Source organism: Miscanthus floridulus, chromosome 8 (assembly GCF_019320115.1).
Source record: "Miscanthus floridulus cultivar M001 chromosome 8, ASM1932011v1, whole genome shotgun sequence".
Taxonomy (NCBI): Eukaryota; Viridiplantae; Streptophyta; class Magnoliopsida; order Poales; family Poaceae; genus Miscanthus; species Miscanthus floridulus.
Window position 1 is genome coordinate 70,158,208 of NC_089587.1, and position 24,492 is coordinate 70,182,699.

The window sequence follows — 24,492 nt, forward strand, 5'->3', positions numbered from 1 at the left end:
CAAGGGCTATGGAACAGAAGAGGTCATTGAGTTCTGTGTTGACTTTATTCCTGACCTTGACTCGATTGGTCTTCCTGAATCAAGACATGAGGGGAGACTAAGTGGAAAGGGGACACTAGGGAGGAAAACATATATTGGTACAGAGGATGATTATTTCAATAAAGCGTACTACACAGTTCTATAGAACTTCTCTTTGGTAGATCCGTATATTGAGACACACAAGTATCTCTTACGATCCAAGTTTCCAGGGAAGATTGAAGCTTGGATTACGCGTAAGCACATGGAAACTTTCGGCGGTTGGTTGCGAAAAAAATGTCAAGGTGATGAGAGCATCCATGAGCAACTGTATTTATTGGCTATGCAACCATCATGGCATATCGTCACATACAAAGGGTACGAGATAAATGGGAACATATTCTACATAGTAGCCCAAGATAAAAGGAGTACCAACCAAAACAGTGGTGTCCGCATAGATGCCATAGACCCGAATGGGAATAAGCAGACATATTATGGCCGCATAGATAAAATATGGGAACTAGAATATGCACCTACTTTGAAGATCCCATTATTCAAGTGCCAATGGGTCAAGGTGACCGAAGGCGGGGTAACAGTAGACAATGAGTATGGAATGACAACAGTAGACCTTAGTAATATTGGGTACAAAGACAAACCATTCGTCCTTACCAAGGATGTGAATCAGGTGTTCTATGTCAATAATATGTCTACCAAACCAAAAAGAGGGAAAAACGATAATGACTCAACCAAAGAGCCAAAGTGCCACATAGTTCTTTCAGGGAAAAGAGTCATCGTGGGAATTGAGGACAAGTCGGACATGTCAGAAGATTATGAAAAGGATGACCGAATTCCGCCCTTCAAAGTGAACAAAGACCCTAGCATCTTGGTAAATAATGAGGACACTCCATGGTTACGACGCGATCATAACCAAGAGACATACGTAAAGAAGAAGTTCACTCCTGTGCCCACTTGATGATATAGTGATTTAATGTTGTGTGTGTTTGAGATATTATGTAATAATTGTAAATTCAGATGTTTATTATGTCGTGTTTCAAATTAAATCAATGTTTGATTTGGTGGGATTTCTCTCTTGAAAAGTTAAATTAGGATATTGAGTGATGAAAAATTAAAATATTAACGTTAAAATGATGTGAAAACAAATTTCCTGTCCAAAACTAATAGTTTTAATAATTTTAATTAAACACTATATTTTTGCATTAATGAAATAATAAATATTAGTTACATTATGTTTTATAATTATAACAAAAAATAAAAAAGTTAGGTTATAGATTTTTCCTATGTGCAATAAAGAAAAAGAAAATCCATATTTTTAACAAAATAGTTTTATGCCTTTTATTTAATTTACTACGTATTTAACAAGACTATTGCATTTCTATTAAAAAAAATTTGCTCAAAACAGGCGGGTAACGAAACTGCAACCCACCTTTACTCCCGGGTGGGAAGCCCACCCGAGAGTAAAGGTGGGCTGCAGTTTCGTGGCCCGCCAAAAAAACCTTTACTCCCGGTGCGTATTACCAACCGGGAGCACCCGGTGCGTGTTACCAACCGGGAGTAAAGGTATACCTACCTTTACTCCCGGTTGGTAACACGCACCCGGAGTAAAGGACCTTTACTCCCGGTGGGGGGCTGGCACCGGGAGTAAAGGGGTGTGGCATATATATGCCAGTGCCCAAATCCCTCGTCGCCTCATCTTCTTCCTTGCGTTGTCGATCTTCGCCGCCGCGCGCGCCATCACCGATTCCTCTCCCCCGCTGCGCCCACGCCACCCGGCCTGCCACACCGAGGACGCCGTTGCCACCCCGCCTGACGCCGGTCGTCGCCACCGCCTCGCGCGCGTCCACGGTCCTCGCGCACGCGTTCGCTGCGCCGCTGCCGCCGTGACCCCATCGATCTGCCTCCGCATTCGTGAGGTGGGTTCTCTCGGCTTTCTCTCTCCTAGTGCCTAGGGTTTCGCCATTCAGCGGCTAGTCGCAGTATGGGCATGGCGGGGTCGCATAGCCGTGGCGAGGATGATGGTGCGGTGCCGTGGCTTGCTCGTGGCTATGGAGTTTCACGGCCGGGAATGGGGGGATGGCCGACGCGCGGTGGCGTGCGAGCTGAAGGAGAGCAGAGGAAAACGAGTAGAGGATTGACTGTGATGTTGTGCAATTTTTTTTATTTTTTTGCAAAACATGTAATTGAGAAATTGCCTGGCCATTTTGTGGCGTTTTATTATGCATTATACCTTGACTGGACCGGCCATCCCAAAATTGTATGCCTATTTTCATGTCATCTTATTATGCATTTTACTTTGACGGTTGTTCATAAAATGTTCTCAAATAGTAAATCAAGGCAATTGAATTGCTTTTCATTGTAGAGTTTGCAATGCTATATATTGACGTTTGTATTGTGTTTTGCAAAAAGAAAAAAAACATGTGGACATGCATGCATGATATATAATATACTCCTTTTGATCACAGATATAAAATTGTATTTTGGCCTGGTTGATAAAATTTAAACTTTGACTATCTCACATTATATTTTGAGATTGTGGCATTTGGTCTAAAAAAGGACTGTACATATTATGAAACTATTATTTCCCATGATGAACCTATTAATAATAAGTTTACACCTTCAATCTATCAAAATATTTCTATATTATCAAGTACAACCGCAAACATGGACCGATGGAAGCCAAATTGACCAATGTGTGATGTTGGAGACGGAGCACCAGTTTACGGTGTTTTAGTCATTTTTAATGCCTATCCATTTATGTTTCAGATAAAACTAGGTCTTTCTCTAATTTTGGACCTACAGTGTAAGAAATGTTGCTTCTTGAGACAGTGCTGTGCTTCATATGAGTTTTGGATATCTATGCTTGAGTTCACACTGAACAAAAGAATGCTTATTGACAAGTCAAGTACTCGGTGCACTGTATATGGAGAATGCTAAATTAAGAATGTTTTTTGATTGACTTAACCCTCTTCGCGACGCGTCATATCGGAACCCGGGTATGGTGTTAAATGGGCAAGGGCCGGGTCGTCACCCCCGTGACGCGCCGTGTCGTGATCTGGGCATGGTGTCAAGTAACCAAGGATCGGGTCGTCGCTTCCTTAGTGGCGCGCTACATCGGCGCCCGGGTGTAGTGAAAAATGAGCAAGGGTCTTCGCATCTGAGTCGACGGGTGCGAAGGGTAAGGAAGCTAGTCGAACCAACTAGGATCCGTTTAGGTAGTTGGAATGTAGGGTCACTTACTGGTAAGTTAAGAGAATTAGTTGATACCGCGACTAGGAGGCGTGTAAATATATTATGCGTTCAAGAGACTAAATGGAAGGGTCAGAAGGCGAAGGAGGTGGACAATACAGGTTTCAAGCTTTGGTACACAGGGACAGTCACGAATAGAAATGGAGTAGGAGTTTTGATTGATAAGAGCCTCAAGAATGGTGTGGTGGGAGTGAGAAGGCAAGGAGATAGGATTATCTTAGTCAAGCTTGTCGTTGGTGATATGGTCTTGAACGTAATTAGTGCGTATGCCCCCCAAGTAGGCCTCGACGAGAGTGTTAAGAGACAGTTCTGGGAAGACTTAGATGGCATGGTTAGAGCTATACCTAGTAGTGAGAAGCTTTTTATAGGAGGAGATCTTAATGGGCATGTAGGTACTACAAGCACAGGTTTCGAGGCAGTTCATGGAGGTTTTGGGTATGGTAGTAGGAATCAGGAGGGGGAGGAAGTTCTAGACTTCGCGGTAGCTTTTGACCTGATGATAGCCAACACTTTTTTTAGAAAGAGAGAATCTCATCTAGTGACCTTCAGTAGCGGACAACACTGTAGCCAGATTGACTTTGTCCTCGCAAGAAGAAAGGACAAACGAGCATGCTTGGATTGCAAGGTGATACCAGGAGAGTGTGTTGTTTCTCAACATAAGCTTTTGGTGGCAGATTTTCGTTTTCAGGTACGGGCCCGTAGGGATAAACAAGCTAAGATTGAAAGAACAAAGTGGTGGAAACTGAAAGGAGAGATGTCAGAGGTATTTAGGGAAAGGGTTATCAAAGAGGGCTCTTGGAAGGAAGAAGACGACATAAACAACATGTGGGACAAGATGGCAACCAACATTCGGAAGGTAGCCTCAGAGGTGTGTGGAGTAACCAAGGGAAGGGGACGCGAGGCTAAAGATACTTGGTGGTGGAACGAGGAAGTCCAAAGGGCTATTAAAGAGAAGAAAGAATGCTATAGACGCTTGTACCATGATAGGAGTGTGGACAACATAGAGAAGTACAAGGTGGCAAAGAAGACTGCAAAACGAGCTGTAAGTGTGGCAAAGGGTACAGCGTACGAGGATCTTTACCAACATCTGAGTACGAAGGAAGGAGAGAAGGACATTTATAGGATGGCTAGGGTTCGTGAGAGAAAGACACGGGACTTCAACCAAGTTAAGTGCATTAAGGATGAAAGGGAGCACCTCTTGGTGAAGGAGGATGAGATCCGACATCGATGGCAAGAGTATTTTGACAAATTGTTCAATGGTGAGAATATGGACACAACATTTCAGTTGGATGACTCTTTTGATGACACCAATAGGCGCTTTGTGCGGAGAATCCAAGAATCTGAGGTCAGAGAGGCGTTGAAAAGGATAAAAGGAGGTAAGGCGATGGGACCGGATGGTATCCCAATCGAGGTGTGGAGATGTCTCGGGGACATAGCTATAGTATGGCTAACCAAGCTGTTCAACCATATTTTTCGATCGAACAAGATGCCTGATGAGTGGAGGAGAAGTATATTGGTACCGATCTACAAGAATAAAGGGGATATTCAAAGTTGTACGAATTACCGGGGAATTAAGTTGACGAGCCATACTATGAAGCTATGGGAAAGAGTTATCGAGCATCGCTTGAGAGCAATAACGCGGGTCTCTATGAACCAATTTGGTTTCATGCCCGGAAGGTCAACCATGGAAGCCATTTTCTTAGTAAGACAAGTTATGGAGCGGTATAGGGAGAAGAAGAAGGACCTACACATGGTTTTTATTGACTTGGAGAAGGCTTATGATAAAATACCAAGGAATGTTATGTGGTGGGCTTTGGACAAACATAAAGTCCCAACGAAGTACGTCGGGCTCATTAAGGACATGTACAACAATGTTGTGACTAGAGTTCGAACAAGTGATGGAGACACGGATGACTTCCCGATTAGGATAGGACTACATCAAGGGTCAGCTTTGAGCCCTTATTTATTTGCTTTAGTGATGGATGAGGTCACAAGGGACATACAAGGGGACATCCCTTGGTGTATGCTTTTCGCGGACGATGTAGTGCTAGTTGATGAAAGCCGGACAGGAGTGAACCAGAAACTGGAGTTATGGCGGGAGACTTTGGAGTCCAAAGGTTTTAGACTCAGTAGAACTAAAACTGAGTATATGAGATGTGATTTCGGCACTACTACTCGGGAGGAGGAAGATGTTAGTTTGGAAGGTCAAGTAGTGCCTAGGAAGGATACCTTTCGATATTTAGGATCAATGCTACAGAGGGACGGGGATATTGATGAAGATGTTAGCCATAGAATCAAAGCAGGGTGGATGAAGTGGCGGCAAGCGTCTGGTGTCCTATGCGACAAAAGGGTACCACAGAAGCTAAAAGGCAAGTTTTATAGGACGGCGATTAGACCTGCTATGTTGTATGGTGCAGAATGTTGGCCTACGAAAAGACGACATGTTCAACAGCTAAGTGTCGCGGAAATGCGTATGTTGCGTTGGATTTGCGGTCATACAAGAAAGGATCGAGTTCGGAATGATGATATACGTGAGAGATTAGGGGTAGCGCCAATTGAAGAAAAGCTTGTCCAACACCGGTTGAGATGGTTTGGACATGTGCAACGGAGACCTTCAGATGCACCGGTGCGTAGCGGAATCCTAAGCCAGGACAGTAACGTGAAGAGAGGCAGAGGAAGACCGAAGTTGACTTGGGTAGATGCAATAAAAGGAGACTTGAAAGGATGGAATATACCCAAAGACTTAGCCTTAGATAGGAGTGCTTGGAAGACAGCTATTCACGTGCCTGAACCTTGATTGCTTCTGATGGGTTTCAACTCTAGCCTACCCCAACTTGTTTTGGGACTTAAAGGCTTTGTTGTTGTTGTTGTTGTGTACATACTTGCATCCCCCATCTATATAAGTATACATGTGCTCTGTTACATACTGACTAGCCTCATTTTAGCCTCATGTTATGTTAATCAATGTGGTATAGCACCAATTGAAGAAAAGTTTGTCCAACACCGATTGAGATGGTTTGGACATGTCCAACGGAGACCTCCAGAGGCACCGGTGCGTAGTGGAATCCTAAGCCAGGATAGTAACCTGAAGAGAGGCAGAGGAAGACCGAAGTTGACTTGGTTAGAGTCAATAAAAGGAGACTTGAAAGGATGGAATATACCCAAAGACTTAGCCTTAGATAGGAGTGCTTGGAAAACAGCTATTCACGTGCCTGAACCTTGTTGCTTCTGCTGGGTTTCAACTCTAGCCTACCCCAACTTGTTTGGGACTTAAAGGCTTTGTTGTTGTTGTTGTTGTTGTTGTTGTATGTATGAAAGGATGTCCACATGAAAAATGTGCGCTAATCTCATGTATTCCATTCTAATGCAGAACTATTGGAGCTGCTAGTTCGCGCCGAGCACCGCCCCCGGCCCGGCCCGCCTCACGTCATCGTTGTCAGCAGAGACCGCAGTGTGCGTGCCCCCGACGCCGGTCGCCACCGCGCCGACACGGCCTGGCCCGCTCTGCTGCGCCAACCACCGCCCTGGCCCACTCTGCGTCGACGTCGAGACCACACCGCTCGTCTTGCCGTACGTCCTTGTCCTCGATCGCGATCCATATGTTTTCATCATTTGTATTCATATGCATGTATATATACGTCATGGAGCACCGCCGCCCTTGTTTGCCCATGCATTTCTATGTATACGGCGAAGCACCGCCGCCCTCGTTCGCCCTAGGGTTTAGGGTTTATACGGCGGAGAACCGTCGCCCTCGTTCGCCCTAGGGTTTAGGGTTTATACGGTGAAGCACCGCCGCCCTCGTTTGCCCTAGCTTTTAGGGTTTATACGGCGGAGCACCGCCGCCCTTGTTCGCCCTAGGGTTTAGGGTTTATATGGCGGAGCACCGCCGCCCTCGTTCACCCATGTGTACAAACATATATACGGTAGAGCGGAGCACCGCCACTCTCGTCACACCGCCCTCTCTCGCGAACAGTAGTCATAGCACTTGGCCTATTACTCTAAGTATCTACAACCTTCCTCCTTGGTTATGCATGAAGCGGAAGTTCATTATGATGCCTGTGCTCATCCAAGGCCCAAAGCAACCTGGCAATGACATCGATGTGTACCTGAGACCACTTATTGACCAACTTCTCATTTTGTGGAATAAAGAAGGTGTACATGTGTGGGATGAGTACAAACAGGAACACTTTGATCTGTGAGCATTGTTGTTCGTAACAATCAATGATTGGCCTGCTCTAAGTAATCTTTTAGGATAGTCAAACAAGGGATATAATGCATGCACACACTGCTTTGGTGATATTAGAGGTGTATTCTTGAAAAAATGCCAAAAGGTCGTGTACCATGGCCATCGTCGATTTCTTCCTGCAAATCACTCCGTAAGAAAGAAAGGCAAGCATTTTAAAGAGAAGGCAGACCACCTGACCAAGCCTCGCAACCGAACCGGTGAGGATGTACTCGATATGGTCAATGATGTGAAAGTCGTCTTTGGAAAAGGACATGGCAGCCAACCTGTTCCGAACGACGCTAACGGTCACGCACCCATGTGGAAGAAGAAGTCCATATTTTGGGACCTACCCTATTGGCAAGTCCTAGAGGTCCGCAGCTCGATCGACGTGATGCACCTGACGAAGAATCTTTGTGTGAACCTGCTAGGCTTCATGGGTGTGTATGGAAAGCCTAAGGATACATTTGAAGCACGATAGGACCTGCGTTGTTTGAGAGAAAGAGACAACCTGCATCCAGAGAAGACAGATGATGGACGCCATTACTTACGTCCTGCTAGCTACACTCTAAGCAAAGAGGAGAAGGAAATCATGTTTGAATGCTTAAACAACATCAAGGTATTATCTGGTTTCTCCTCGAATATAAAGGGTATTATAAATATGCCAGAGAAGAAATTATGTAACTTAAAGTCCCATGACTGTCACATTCTCATGACGCAATTACTTCCAGTTGCATTAAGAGGAATTCTACCACCAAATGTACGTCTAGCCACCGTGAAGCTATGTGCATTCCTCAATGCAATTTCTCAGAAGGCAATTGATCCAACTGATCTAGCTAAATTACAGAATGATGTGATTCAATGTCTCGTCAGCTTTGAGTTGGTGTTCCCTTCTTCCTTCTTTGATATCATGACACACCTCCTAGTTCACCTAGTCAAGGAGATTTTCATTCTCGGTCCTATGTTCCTACACAACATGTTCCCCTTAGAGAGATTTATGGGAGTCCTGAAGAAATATGTTCACAACCGTGCTCGCCCAGAAGGAAGCATCGCCAAGGGCTATGGAACAGAAGAGGTCATTGAGTTTTGTGTTGACTTTATTCCCGACCTTGACTCGATTGGTCTTCCTGAATCGAGACATGAGGGGAGACTAAGTGGAAAGGGGACACTAGGGAGGAAAACATATATTGGTACGGAGGATGATTATTTCAATAAAGCGTACTACACAGTTCTATAGAACTCCACTTTGGTAGATCCGTATATTGAGACACACAAGTATCTCTTACGATCCAAGTTTCTAGGGAAGACTGAAGCTTGGATTACGCGTAAGCACATGGAAACTTTCGGCGGTTGGTTGCGAAAAAAATGTCAAGGTGATGAGAGCATCCATGAGCAACTGTATTTATTGGCTATGCAACCATCATGGCATATCGTCACATACAAAGGGTACGAGATAAATGGGAACATATTCTACATAGTAGCCCAAGATAAAAGGAGTACCAACCAAAACAGTGGTGTCCGCATAGATGCCATAGACCCGAATGGGAATAAACAGACATATTATGGCCGCATAGATGAAATATGGGAACTAGAATATGCACCTACTTTGAAGTTCCCATTGTTCAAGTGCCAATGGGTCAAGGTGACCGAAGGCGGGGTAATAGTAGACAACGAGTATGGAATGACAACAGTAGACCTTAGTAATATTGGGTACAAAGACAAACCATTCGTCCTTGCCAAGGATGTGAATCAGGTGTTCTATGTCAATAATATGTCTACCAAACCAAAAAGAGGGAAAAACGATAATGACTCAACCAAAGAGCCAAAGCGCCACATAGTTCTTTCAGGGAAAAGAGTCATCGTGGGAATTGAGGACAAGTCGGACATGTCAGAAGATTATGAAAAGGATGACCGAATTCCGCCCTTCAAAGTGAACAAAGACCCTAGCATCTTGGTAAATAATGAGGACACTCCATGGTTACGACGCGATCATAACCAAGAGACATACGTAAAGAAGAAGTTCACTCCTGTGCCCACTTGATGATATAGTGATTTAATGTTGTGTGTGTTTGAGATATTATGTAATAATTGTAAATTCAGATGTTTATTATGTCGTGTTTCAAATTAAATCAATGTTTGATTTGGTGGGATTTCTCTCTTGAAAAGTTAAATTAGGATATTGAGTGATGAAAAATTAAAATATTAACGTTAAAATGATGTGAAAACAAATTTCCTGTCCAAAACTAATAGTTTTAATAATTTTAATTAAACACTACATTTTTGCATTAATGAAATAATAAATATTAGTTACATTATGTTTTATAATTATAACAAAAAATAAAAAAGTTAGGTTATAGATTTTTCCTATGTGCAATAAAGAAAAAGAAAATCCATATTTTTAACAAAATAGTTTTATGCCTTTTATTTAATTTACTATGTATTTAACAAGACTATTGCATTTCTATTAAAAAAATTTGCTCAAAACAGGCGGGTAACGAAACTGCAGCCCACCTTTACTCCCGGGTGGGAAGCCCACCCGAGAGTAAAGGTGGGCTGCAGTTTCGTGGCCCGCCAAAAAAACCTTTACTCCCGGTGCGTATTACCAACCGGGAGCACCCGGTGCGTGTTACCAACCGGGAGTAAAGGTATACCTTTACTCCCGGTTGGTAACACGCACCCGGAGTAAAGGACCTTTACTCCCGGTGGGGGGCTAGCACCGGGAGTAAAGGGGTGTGGCATATATATGCCAGTGCCCAAATCCCTCGTCGCCTCATCTTCTTCCTTGCGTTGTCGATCTTCACCGCCGCGCGCGCCATCGCCGATTCCTCTCCCCCGCTGCGCCCACGCCACCCGGCCCGCCACACCGAGGACGCCGTTGCCACCCCGCCTGAGGCCGGTCGTCGCCACCGCCTCGCGCGTGTCCACGGTCCTCGCGCACGCGTTCGCCGCGCCGCTGCCGCCATGACCCCATCGATCTGCCTCCGCATTCGTGAGGTGGGTTCTCTCGGCTTTCTCTCTCCTAGTGCCTAGGGTTTCGCCATTCAGCGGCCAGTCACAGTATGGGCATGGTGGGGTCGCATAGCCGTGGCGAGGATGATGGTGCGGTGCCGTGGCTTGCTCGTGGCTATGGAGTTTCACGGCCAGGAATGGGGGGATGGCCGACGCGCGGTGGCGTGCGAGCTGAAGGAGAGCAGAGGAAAACGAGTAGAGGATTGACTGTGATGTTGTGCAATTTTTTTTATTTTTTTGCAAAACATGTAATTGAGAAATTGCCTGGCCATTTTGTGGCGTTTTATTATGCATTATACCTTGACTGGACCGGCCATCCCAAAATTGTATGCCTATTTTCATGTCATCTTATTATGCATTTTACTTTGACGGTTGTTCATAAAATGTTCTCAAATAGTAAATCAAGGCAATTGAATTGCTTTTCAAAGTAGAGTTTGCAATGCTATATATTGACGTTTGTATTGTGTTTTGCAAAAAGAAAAAAAACATGTGGACATGCATGCATGATATATAATATACTCCTTTTGATCACAGATATAAAATTGTATTTTGGCCTGGTTGATAAAATTTAAACTTTGACTATCTCACATTATATTTTGAGATTGTGGCATTTGGTCTAAAAAAGGACTGTACATATTATGAAACTATTATTTCCCATGATGAACCTATTAATAATAAGTTTACGCCTTCAATCTATCAAAATATTTCTATATTATCAAGTAAAACCGCAAACATGGACCGATGGAAGCCAAATTGACCAATGTGTGATGTTGGAGACGGAGCACCAGTTTATGGTGTTTTAGTCATTTTTAATGCCTATCCATTTATGTTTCAGATAAAACTAGGTCTTTCTCTAATTTTGGACCTACAGTGTAAGAAATGTTGCTTCTTGAGACAGTGCTGTGCTTCATATGAGTTTTGGATATCTATGCTTGAGTTCACACTGAACAAAAGAATGCTTATTGACAAGTCAAGTACTCGGTGCACTGTATATGGAGAATGCTAAATTAAGAATGTTTTTTGATTGACTTCTTCACATATGAATTTTTTGTTCACATGTATGAAAGGATGTCCACATGAAAAATGTGCGCTAATCTCATGTATTCCATTCTAATGCAGAACTATTGGAGCTGCTAGTTCGCGCCGAGCACCGCCCCCGGCCCGGCCCACCTCACGTCGTCGTTGTCAGCAGAGACCGCAGTGTGCGCGCCCCCGACGCCGGTCGCCACCGCGCCGACACGGCCCGGCCCGCTCTGCTGCGCCGACCACCGCCCCGGCCCACTCTGCGCCGACGTCGAGACCACGCCGCTCGTCTTGCCGTACGTCCTTGTCCTCGATCGCGATCCATATGTTTTCGTCATTTGTATTCATATGCATGTATATATACGTCGCGGAGCACCGCCGCCCTCGTTTGCCCATGCGTTTCTATGTATACGGCGGAGCACCGCCGCCCTCGTTCGCCCTAGGGTTTAGGGTTTATACAGTGGAGCACCGCCGCCCTCGTTCGCCCTAGGGTTTAGGGTTTATACGGCGAAGCACCGCCGCCCTCATTCGCCCTAGCTTTTAGGGTTTATACGGCGGAGCACCGCCGCCCTTGTTCGCCCTAGGGTTTAGGGTTTATACGGCGGAGCACCGCCGCCCTCGTTCACCCATGTGTACAAACATATATACGGTAGAGCGGAGCACCGCCACTCTCGTCACACCGCCCTCTCTCGCGGCCTAGTCGATCAACATTCGTATTATCGTTATCGTTAACACTAAACAATCACACTAGGGCGAATTGCGTCGGTGACTAGGGCGAACCGCATTGTTGATGTCACCGACGTGGTTCGCCCTAGTCACCGACGCAATTTGCCCTCGGCCGTTTATGTATAGCCCTAATTCGCCCTAGTACCGACGCAGTTTGCCCTAGTGTGGTGAATTGCGTCCGTGATCGAGGGGCAAGATTTAATAATGCATATTGTTCGTAGATTTTACGCATGTAAGCAAAGATTTGACGTACTATATATTGGTTTTGTTTTTTGAAGCTAGATGGCCGACCCAAGAAACATGGATGAGGAGGAGTTGATGATGAATTTGATCAACACTGGCACTCAAGTTGTCGGCGATGATGGTGCTAAAAATAACGTGTAAGAGGATGTAGATGACGGGAGTCAGTACTTAGCTCTTGAACAAAATGAGCAACAAGATATTGGCCAAGTATATATATTTTATTATTAGCTATATATATTATCATATGTCTTATGTGTGCTCATGACATTAAAAATAATGTTTATGTTTTGTAGCCCCCTGGATCGACATCAACAACTACAACGAAGAGTAAAAATGTTCGAGGTCTCAAAAAGCCATTGGAGGGCCGCTTCATCATCTCGGAGTTCAATGTGGATATAGGCGAACCGGGGGGCAAATAAAACGAAATTCGTGCACCACTGTGGTTACCTTGTAAGGGACCGGCTCCCAATCAGTACTCGCGAATGGAAGAAGAAGACCAATGCTCCTCATATTAGTTTTGTCTCCGATCGTGACAAGACGTTAATTTGGAATGATGTCTTGGAACATTTCATGCTCCAAACAGATGGTTATGATGATATAATAGATGGTGATGAATTGAAGGAGCGAGTTAGGGATTGGGCAATGAAGAAGATGGCCACCCAGTTTCAGACTTGGAAGAAACACCTATACACGACATATGTCAAGAAGAACATAGCACCAGATTTCACTGTCCCAGACCTGATCTCAAAGCAGAGGCCCTATTGGGATGAGTTTGTACAGTACAAGACGTCAGAAGAGGGTGTGAGTCGGGTGATAAAGAACCAACGTAATGCCCAACAGAAGACATACCACCATAACTTGGGATCAGGTGGCTACCCGACTGCCATTAAGAAGTGGAACAAAATGGAAGCAGACCTTCTTGCCAAGGGTATCACACCAGAATCACTCGAGTGGGGAGAGCATGCAAAGAATTAGTTTTTCGCTCATGGGGGAACACTGGACCAGGAGACAGGGAAGTGTGTTTATGGCAAGACTGCAAGAAGCATCAGAAAGATTGTTTTATGCTCAGAGAGCTACTGCTAGTGGTGCGTTTAGGCCCAACAGAGAGAAGGATGAACTAACATACGCCATCGGGACTATTGAACACAGTGGCTGAACTAGAGGCAAAGGAAGTGTCTCTTGGGAGCATGGATTCCCTCAGGACAGACCTTCCTACAGAAGCCGCTAGAGAAAGAAGGAAGAATAGGCACAGCGACTCCAGAGGTTGGAGGAAGCGGTGCGTGAAGCATAGGAGCGGGAAAAAAACCTTAAAGCGAGAATGTAGGAGGAAATCAGAAGGCAAGTGCAAATAGCAGTGAGTGCAAGCAAGCAGGCATCAGAGCCAGGAATCAACATTAGCCCCCCTGTTCAGTTGAAAAGCAGCTGCGCTTTTACGGAGATACCAAATCAAGGGGACATAGGACTGTGCTTCCCTGTGGATGACGTCACTGAACCTTGTACATCGTGTGAGCTACACATTCCGAAGGGGAATTCCACAATCAAGGTGGCTATCGGTCTTGTTAATCCTATCGACCGAACCAAGACACCAAGGATTCATGGGAATATAATCCAAGAAGGATATGCTACCATCTCGGTAGATAAAGCTGAAAAAGGTTTTAGTGATTTGCCTCTTGACATTCCTAGAGGTGATGGCGAGAAGACTCTAGGAGAAGCAGAGAAGACATTCATTCTATGGCGCAAGCACTACATCATCATTCCCGAGATGTCGCCTCCACCTCCTCCTAAACTACCTCACCATAGGTGCGGATGAAAACACTACATCATTAATTTATATTGGCTTAAATAATTAATAATCTGCTCATGATAATATGTCATTTCTTTTTTTTGTAGCAGATCCTCCCCCAACCTAAGTCCAATTGTTCAATCGCCAGATCATCATAGTGCTCTGTACGATGACAATGTGTTGGAAGGCGAGGCTACATCCACACCATCTCCAAGGAGGTCTCCAATGCCGCAGCCGCCACCTCCAAGGAGGTCTCCAACGCCGCTGCCACCACCTCCAAGGAGGTCTCCAATGCCTCCCCCGCCCCCGCCTACCAAGAAGCCAAGTACTAGCAAGAGGCCAGCCCCGCAAACGAAGAACCAGCCCCCGCCGGCAAAGAAAGCCACCGTGAAACCAAGGGCTATTCCCAAAATAATATCTAAAGAGAAGGAAGAAGTAACTAATGCATATAAAAAAGATATGTCTAGATTCTATGACAAACTTAAAAAGGATCAAGAAGTAAGGAGAAACCCGGAGAAACCGTACTTCTTCGTAGCTCCAGATATTCTAAGAAAAAAGGTGGGTTCTTACCAGCAACAACAACGGGAATCTCGTAAGCCGTCCAAAGCAACGTTAACGGACTATGACCGCACTCTCACCTAGTCAATTGAGGTGGCATAGAAAAAGAAGCGGGCAGGGAAAGGAGTTGCACAACTCGGACAACAATCGCACCAATCAGTCCCCCCGCTAGTTGTTGGTAATGAATATGGTTCGAATTTAGGATTAATGCATCAGGCAAACATACCTCCGGATGTTGATTTGGATCACCTTGGTGAATTTATTGAAGAGATTGGTCTCGACCTTTACCAGATGTTTGGTGATAGAAACATTGAGAGTGCGGCGGAGGTTGATATTTAGAAGAAAAAATTTGTACTAGGCCAGAGTCTATACAACCCTCAAGCCTTAGGTGATCTGGGGACGCAAATGTACCTGCTAAACAAGTGGTACATGCAGGCGTCTACCGGTGGATACTTCTGCGTTGGTGTCAGAATTAGAGACGGACATTGGTTCCGTGGCGATGATGTTATGTATGTTGACTTTGCAGAATTTCATCAACTATGCCACCTGACCTCTCTGGACAAAGTTATCATTAGCTGCTATTGCCTCTAAGTAATAATTCTTTCGATCTATTATTAAACTCATCATATGTGTGTATATGCATATAAATTATCCTAACAAGTACTATATATATGCAGATTTACAATGACAGAGCGTAGAAAGAAAGGCTGCAATGAAATTGGTTTTGTTGATCCCCATATAGTATTCAAAGACCCAGTTACTCCAAAGCCTAATTAGAAGTCTGAGTCAGAGAGTAACCTCATGAACTTCTTAGTGAACCAACGCCACAAGAAGGATATACTCTTCCCCTACAACTTCAAGTGAGTGTTAATAATATCGATCATCCTTAATGGCTCATATGTTGATTCTAGTTAATTAATGAGTGTTATGCGTTATATCCTATAAACACATGCAGCAATCACTGGATATTGATGGACATCGATTTGGTGAAAAGTCACTTGATAATCTATGACTTGATGAGAAAACCACAACAAGACTACCAAGATATGATAGATATTATCCAGAGGTAATTTCGGTATCTCTAGCAACTATATATACACACAAACATGATGATTAACTATATCTGATGATGTGACAAATTTTTTATTGGGCAGTGTTTGGAAAGCCTTTATTGAGAAGCAACACATGGGAAAATGCAAAGCGCTACTAAATGTAATCCCTTTGAAAGTAAGTCCCCTAAATCGCATCATCTTTATTAATTAAACATATAGCTTTCACCGGATCACCAGATTGGATGACAAATCTTTTTCTCGTAAAGTGGTGTCTGAGGTAGGAAAAGGGGAACAACTACTGTGGTTACTATGTTTGCGAGTTTATCAAGCAGGTCTCCCAAAGAACTCCTACAGAGAGACTCAAAGTACGTTAAAAATACACTATATATTCATTTAATTATTATTATTGATTGTGTTACTATGTCTTTATATATATATATATATATATGTATGTACATATATTAATTTATTTTCCTTTAATTCAAACCTGTAGGCTCGATGGTTGGAGGAAAAGGTCATACGGCAAGACCAGTTCAAAGCAATTCAAGAGTCTATAGCCGGATTTTTTAATGACCAGGTCATCGATTCCAAGGGCGAGTTCTACTTCGACCCAACACTACCATGGAAGCCAAGCTAGAGGATGAGAGAAAACTTGTTATATCACAATAACTGTAATGCAATCTTTTGTAATATATGCACATGAAATAATATAATGTAAAATACACATATGCATGCATGCATGTAAATATATATATGATGCATTATATATATATATATATATATATATATATATATATATATATATATATATATATATATATATATATATATATATAGTTCTACGTTTGAATTGTGTCATTTAATACGTTCATTGTGCTTGAACCGAAACATACTATACGCGCGTATAAATGTATTATTAGCAGCGTACAATACGACTTTGAAAACCTATTTTGAAAAGAAAACAAAAAAATAAAAAGAAAAGAAAAAAGAAAAAAAAATAACCTTTAGTCCCGGTTGGTATTACCAACCGGGACTAAAGGGTGCCGGCCCCGTGGCATGTCAGGAGATACCTTTAGTCCTGGTTGGTGTTACCCACCGGGACTAAAAGTCTCCCTTTAGTCCCGGTTCCTGACCCGGGACTAAAGGACCCCCTTTAGTCCCAGATGCTTGCTCCCGGGTGGAAAACCGGGACTAGAGGGGGTTCCCCACCGGGAGTAAAGCCCGTCTCTGTACTAGTGATCATATCTACAAAATATATATATATATCATTGCTATTAATATGCAAATCAAATAAATCTTAGAGAAGTAGCAAATATTTTTTAGTTGCTTAGAACGTGTTGAGTTGTGTAGAACTACCATATTTCATCATAGCATACCACACGCATATTTGTGGCATCCAGAAAAAGATGGTCCATGTACATTTATTGCCACCATATTTAATTACTGTAGTATATATGGATATGCAAAATATTCATTTTTTTAATTTCACTATATACTAGTTTGGTACAACTATCCCTTGTAATAAAGAAGTAATATATATATATATATATATATATATATCTACAATATTCATGTCTACGTTACTATGCTCAACAGAAAGTTGAAAATGGTAGGAAAAATACAAATTTGAACTGTCGTGACCCCAACACGGCTCCACGTAGATACTCACATGTTTCGTAATCTCACTCACTTTCCCCTGGCTATGTATTATATAATAAGTCTCCTTATGGTGGTCCCCTTTCTCCTTACCAGACCAGTGTGCTCTCCTGGCCCTCTCCTGTCTCCAGCCTCTCTCACATCCTCCCCTACTTCTCCCTCTCTTCCAAGGCAGACAACATCAAATTGTTCCGACAGTATGTGCACTCGCTAATCTCGCCAGCCTGGTGTCGACTTAACCTGAGTTTTTTTTTTTTTGCTCGTTTCCTTCTGGAATTTTTAGGAATTTCTTTGGACTTGGAGCTCTGTGTGCATCTATGGTTCTTCACTCTACTTTGATATTTTTTTGTTGGAATGAGTTGTTTTCTGGGTAGGGGTGCGTGAGGAAGCAGGCAGGGAGGGTTCGATTCAGTGATGGTTGTGCCTGGATCGCTGGGGACCGGATTTCAACTTCTGCTGCGACCTTTGTAAATTTTGAGCATGTCCCAGGGGCTATGTAGGGATCAGATTGCAGGTTAAGTTTGCACGACATACGAGATATATACATGCTAGGATCGGAGCTGAAGGTATTCGATTGCTGTTCACTTTCAAAGTATTTTTCGCAAATCTGGTGGCTTAGCACTAGCCATTAAGTCAGCGAGGGTCCGTAGATCTTGTGGATGATTAAAGAAGTAGGGCTGTTTGTCTTCGTTCTAATCAGCTGGCATTTCCTCCCTTCCATGGCCCTTGCGCTGCGTGTTTTTTATTAGCAAATCCGGTTCAGCCATGTTTTTTTTTTGGTATATAGAATCCTGTGTCCTCTGTGATTCCTGGTACTGTCCCTGCAGGAGTCTGCCGCAGTATGCCACCAGGAGAAGGAGGGAGTACTCCTGGAAACATCGCTGATGGGGATGTACCATGGAGACGCCGCCGCATATTCATCGATCAGGCGTAATACAGAGAAAATGAACCCTGAAAATTTAGCGTTTGTATGTGCAGTCTTGGGATTGGGTTTATGTTATCATATAACACATAAACATGGCCTTTTCTTGTATAATTTATGTTAGTAATGATGGTGATTTAGAAAGTAGTCTCCAGGAAATCAGCACAGAAAATGAAAAAGATGCAACGATTGGAAAGTCCTGCTCCTAGTTCTACCAAGGCTGCTTCAGGTTCAGGACCTATTATAACACGTGAACTTGTCCCAAGAGCTCCATTCCGTGAGGTTATTACATTTACAATAGGACATTACATAAATGATGATACCTTTTATGGAAGAAAACCAAACCAGAAAAAGGGTGAATACCAAGAAGGCCCGCAGTTTGAGTAACCTGTCAAAGACCGGTTCTACTGATGGAGATAATGTTTCTGGTAGCAACACAATGCTTGTTATAACGACAGTGCACCAAGCAAAACCCAGGAGCAGTCATCATGTCATCCTAGAGGCTATCGCGGAAACTAATTCTCCAAGATGTCTTCCCAAGGAAGGAGAGCTGAAAGCTAAGGCTCCAGTTGGTGATGGCATCGAAGACACAGATTCAAAGGCACCATCTTCTGATAAATCTTCATCACTAGGTAGTCTGGCTAATTCTTCATGTGCTAATAGGGAGGAACAGAAAAAAGCTGTGGCTCTAGTTGTTGGTGACACTGAAGACATAAGAGCACCATCTTCTGATTATCCTTCATCACTAGGTCATCTCGATAATTCTTCATGTTTTGATAGGGAAGAACAGAAAAAAGCTATGGCCCTAGTTGGGGGTGAGACCGAAGACACAAGAGCACCATCTTCTGATAAAACTTCATCACTAGGTCATCTGGATAATCCTTCATGTGTTGATAGGGTAGAACAGAAAAAAAAAACTGTGGCTCTAGTTGGTGGTGGGAAGGAAGACAGAGATTCCAGAGCACCAACTTCTGTTAAAACTTCATCACTGGGTCATGTGGTTAAGTCTTCATGTGTTGATAGGGAAGAACAGAAGAAAAAAGCTATGGCTCTAGTTGGTGGTGGCACCAAAGACATAGATTCCAGAGCACCAACTTCTGATAAAACTTCGTCACTGGGTCATCTGGTTAATTCTTCATGTGTTGATAGGGAAAAACAGAAAAAAAAAAGCTATGTCTCCAGTTGGTGGTGACACCAAAGACACAGATTCTAGAGCAGCAACTTCTGATAAAACTTTGTCACTATGTCATCTGGCTATTTCTTCATGTGCTGATAGCGAAGAACGGAAGAAAGAAGAGAACATAATAGCATTTAGTACTCATGCATCATCTTAGTTGGATAAGGTTATTAAGGCCGCTAATAATGCATATGAAATTCAAGCAGCATCTGATGTGTACATGTTCAGTGGTATCCATGCCGATATTGAAAACTTTTTACATGCGGCCACCCCAGACATTGGACAGATATCTTGCACAAAAAGTAAAATCAGCTTGCAAGACCAGCGTTTGTGGAGCGTGTGGAGCTGGTATGAAGAACCCGAGTGCTGTGGGATTGAGGTACCGATGCAGGGAAATATAAACTCTATTTGGCCAGAATTTTCTACATATTTTCGACCTCTTCTATCAGCGGTTCAGTTGTTTGGACAGCCAGGGAAGTCACAAAATCATGGCGGACTCGTCTTTGAGTACTTCGAATTGGAGAATCCCTTTTCACGGCCTCCAATTTTCACCAAGTATGTTGAGCCTGTATTATTGTTTAATTACTTTGCTTTTTCCCTTACATTTTTTATAATTTATTATATACATAGAGGCTATAGGATCCAGAAACACTGTTTCTGAGTCTTTTCCATCCCTACTTGATCTTGTTGTCATGTAATATAGGATCAAACAGCTTCGCGATGGCATAAACCTTTCTGGTAATCCAATATTTGGGGATCCTAAGCAACTTGAAAGTGTCAAAAGCTATCTGATCTTCATCCGGCTTCCTGGTATGTGTCTGCTCTGATATTGGCTGATCTGCCTTGACTTTCCCAATTTATAACAAGATTCCTTTTCTGTTTATGCACTAACCAGATGCTCCATTTTTACGTTCTCTGTTGCCTGGTACCCTATTTGCCAGATACCAGCAGCTGCAGGGTGCTGCCAAGCTTCATTCCTGACATACCACTCCCTAGGAAAATTGGTTCCACAAACTTGGTCTACGGATAAGGCTGATCACAACTGGAACGAGGTTCTTTGCCGAGGGCCGGATACGCTCGGCAAAGAAGCCTTTGCCCTCGGCAAAGGCTTTGCCGAGAGTTGCTCTCGGCAAAGGACGGTCGGCACAGTACCTCACGGCAAAGGCTACTTTGCCGAGAGCCGCATCTCGTGCTCTCGGCAAAGGATTTGCCGAGGGTTAGCCGGCCGTCGGCAAAAATTTTCGCCGTGACGGGGAGAGGTCACGGTAAAGTTGATCTTTGCCGTGAGCCTTAGCAAGCTCTCGGCAAAGAATTTCAGAATTTTTTTTCCAAAAAACTTTGCCGAGCGTCTGTCAGAAGAGCTCTCGGCAAAGAATATTGATAATTTTTTTTTGACATTTTTTGTGCCGAGAGCTATGGCTCAGCTCTTGGCAAAGGCTTCTTCTTTGCCGAGCGCTATGGTCATGCGCTCGGCAAAGCTGGGATTCTGTGTGTTCCAGAATTCCCAGCTTTGCCGAGGGCATGACCATAGCCCTCGGCAAAGCCACAGCCAGTTTTAATTTTTTTTTGTTTTTTGCATTTCCAGTCAACAAATAAACATATATATGACATCCACGTCACAATAAGCACATCCACATATCAATAACCACATCCACATCACATAATTCACATCCACATCACATAGAAGTCTCGAAGTTCGAAGTCACAAACAAATCTCGACACATAGACAACCACAAGTGTAAAGTTCGACAAGCAACATAAACAAGAGGAATAGGAGGCGCCAAACTGGTCACGGCGACGGTCCGGGCTGAGAAGGCGCCGCGTGCGATCCTGGGGAGTTGACAAGGAGAAGGTTAGGGTCGTTCGATCACATGCGGAGATGTCTGGGTTTTAGGCATCGGACGTCGCAACTTGCTCGAAACCCACTCAATTTTTTATCACAGCCTATACATGCGATGAAATGACACCTCGACAAGTTTCGTGAATTTCGGACTTCGTTTCCATTTTATATAATTTAAAAATACTTTACACGCAAGTTCCTCGCCGTGTTCCGTGAAAACGATGCTCCAAATTTGGCATCTGTCACTGGATAAGGTCTCACACCACATGCAATACCATGAATATGATTTTTTGAATCACTCAATTCCAATATTCGATGCACCTGCAGTTCAAATTTGAATTACCGGGAAGAATTCAAGTAAATGAAATAAACTTATTAAATATAGCTAATAAAATCAAAAAAAGCTCCAAATTTTAATATGTACTTTAAGGTACAACAGTAAACCCAGGGAAAAATTTTGGAAGCAAAAAAAGCAAAAAAAAAATATTTTGCCGAGGGCACAGAAACGACACTCGGCAAAGTAATTCTTTGCCGAGGGCCAAATTCTGACCCTCGGCAAAACAGACGGCAGGTGAAGGCCGTTTGCCTGCCGTCACAGGTTGCCGACGGCCTTTCTTTGCCGACGGCCGGACCCTCGGCAAAGGGCCCGGTTGCCGAGAGGAATTCTTTGCCGACGGCCTACCGTTGCCGAGGGCCGACTCTCGGCAAAGCTTTCTTTGCCGAGAGCCCGACATTTGGCTCTTGGCAACGGCCTGTTTCCGGTAGTGGATGGGCATGATCGTATAATTTGTCCGATTGTCCGTCTGCTTTGGTTACAAAGACCAGGTAGTGGTTCAACTAACACTTGAGTACTACTAGATAGAAATATGTATATTTCTATTTCTATTTCTATTTCTCATTTAAAAAGAACTATATGTGTTCCTTATTGGTGTTAATTGTTGTGGAAGTTGTTTTGGTTCCGGACTCACAGTCATGCTATAACTGTCAAATTTTCTTATTTACAGGGAGAGAAGTGGTTTCAACTGCGACAACAACTAAGGTTCAAACCAACGCCAAATGTTTCCTCTAAAACCGACCATGCTGAACTTCTGAATAAGAGGCTGAGGGCACTGAGGCAAGGTGCATCAATCATGTCTAAGGCAGTGGTGCCAAGGACATCTGGAGAAGCCATGAACTATCATTCAGATTACGAGTTCTTTTGGTCAAGATCTCTGTAGTAAGCATGCGCATTATGTATGTATGTATGTGGCGTTTCGAATGGACTCTAGTCCATTCAGTACCTGCAGTGTCTCCATACTACTAATTTCCCCTTGCATGACCGAATTAAGTTTCACATTGGGGCTGACGTGAGGCTGCTTCAAACAAGTTGATGAGTTTGAGTTTTTTCTGGTACTAGTACAATACCCAAATGACATGGGGTTTAAGTTGGATGTTTTATGTGTTCCAAAGCCTTGATATATATATTGCTGTTGCTTCTGGATACCTAAGATGCATTTGATAAAGTTTTGATTTGTGTTTGCTTGTTTGGTAATTTCCACTATTGCAACATTTGTAGTCTTTTAGTTTTGTCTAATGTCAAAATTGTCAAACTTTAATCAATTTTAGAAAAAAAATACACCTACACCTATAATGTCAAATTAGTACCAAAAAAGGTCAAAATTTTCACAAAATCATGAAGAACGGAGGGGGTCAAAGACTAAGGCTTCAAAGCCTGTGATGATATGACCTCAACAACAAAATTACAGTATCTGTTGTGTGGTGGACCATAAGAGACACGGGAGAGGATAGGGAAGGCAAAAGCTAAGGTTAGTAGTTGGACAACAGAATATGGTTGCCGCTCAGGTGTATATGCCATGGATCTCTCATGCTCAAGTCAAGATCTAGACTATGAAGAGGGATATGAACAACGGACAAGGAGAGAGAGAGAGATAGAGAGAAAGTATGACAGATTGTGAGAGGGAGTATAGAGAGAAGCATTCTCTAGGAGAAACAAAAAGGAACAAGGTCATTGTGATGCATAGACATGCAATAGGAGTTCTAGAAATGAAACATTGATTGCATTATATCATGCTTCTACTGTACCCATTGAGAAGGCTGCCCTAATTCGAAAAAGTTGATCCTTTCTTCACTTATTCCGAACGAAAAGTAGCGAAAAGCTAACAAATGTATGAATAAAAACAGTAGCAAAACACCTAAACTATTTATGCTTTCATATTTCACATAAACAAATAGAAAAATTCGATTACAGAAATGAATATGACACAAGTATTGTAGGAATATAAAATATGGTCAGATTGGTTAGTATGTAGTAGCCAATTTGTAGCCAAAAAATGGTTACAAAACACCATGTCACCATACATAGGAATGACCATGACTCGCCAAGTAATCCATGCAACATCTGAACCAAACATAGGTGAAATTGAGGTTTAAGTTCAACATAGCACAAGTCAAAGTTGACATAAGTTCAAACCACACATAGGTTCAATATGGTGGAGGTAGTGTGGCAGAACAACATTTAGAGGGATGGCAACTTGTGAGATGACATGTGTCACAAGTCGTGGTTGTTGTCTGTGGAGTATGACATTAGGGAATGGGGATGGGTGGTCAAGGTTGTAGGCGCTGGGGCAAGCATTTTGTCTTGAGTCGGCTAAAGGATGGAGTTTGGTTTGTTTTGACAAAATTCTCTATTATTTCCATTAGGATTTCCAAATGCAATAAAACCTTTGGGATATGTCTATGACTATGTAAAGGATGTCGATGTTACACTTGGGAATAAAACCACTACCCTTGTAAAAAGAAAGTGAAGGTGTTGATAAGATGAGGTGGAAGAAAGTCAATTCTACGGGAACTACCTTACTGGATATACTTAGCAGTTTGCCACAACATACGTGAGAAAGAATTTTTCTAGGAGTTTACTCGGGACACACATGAAGAACTAGGGGAAAACCAAGAACATGCAAAAGCACGAGTCGACTTAGAAGATATGGGCATAAGGTCCAAAT

The 24,492-nt window shown here is 43.2% G+C and overlaps 1 pseudogene; it reads left to right on the forward strand.

Moving 5' to 3' along the window:
* The window catches only part of LOC136469319 (uncharacterized), a 42,032-nt pseudogene extending 19,325 nt beyond the window's left edge, over positions 1-22,707 (forward strand).
* The last annotated feature ends 1,785 nt before the right edge of the window (positions 22,708-24,492 follow it).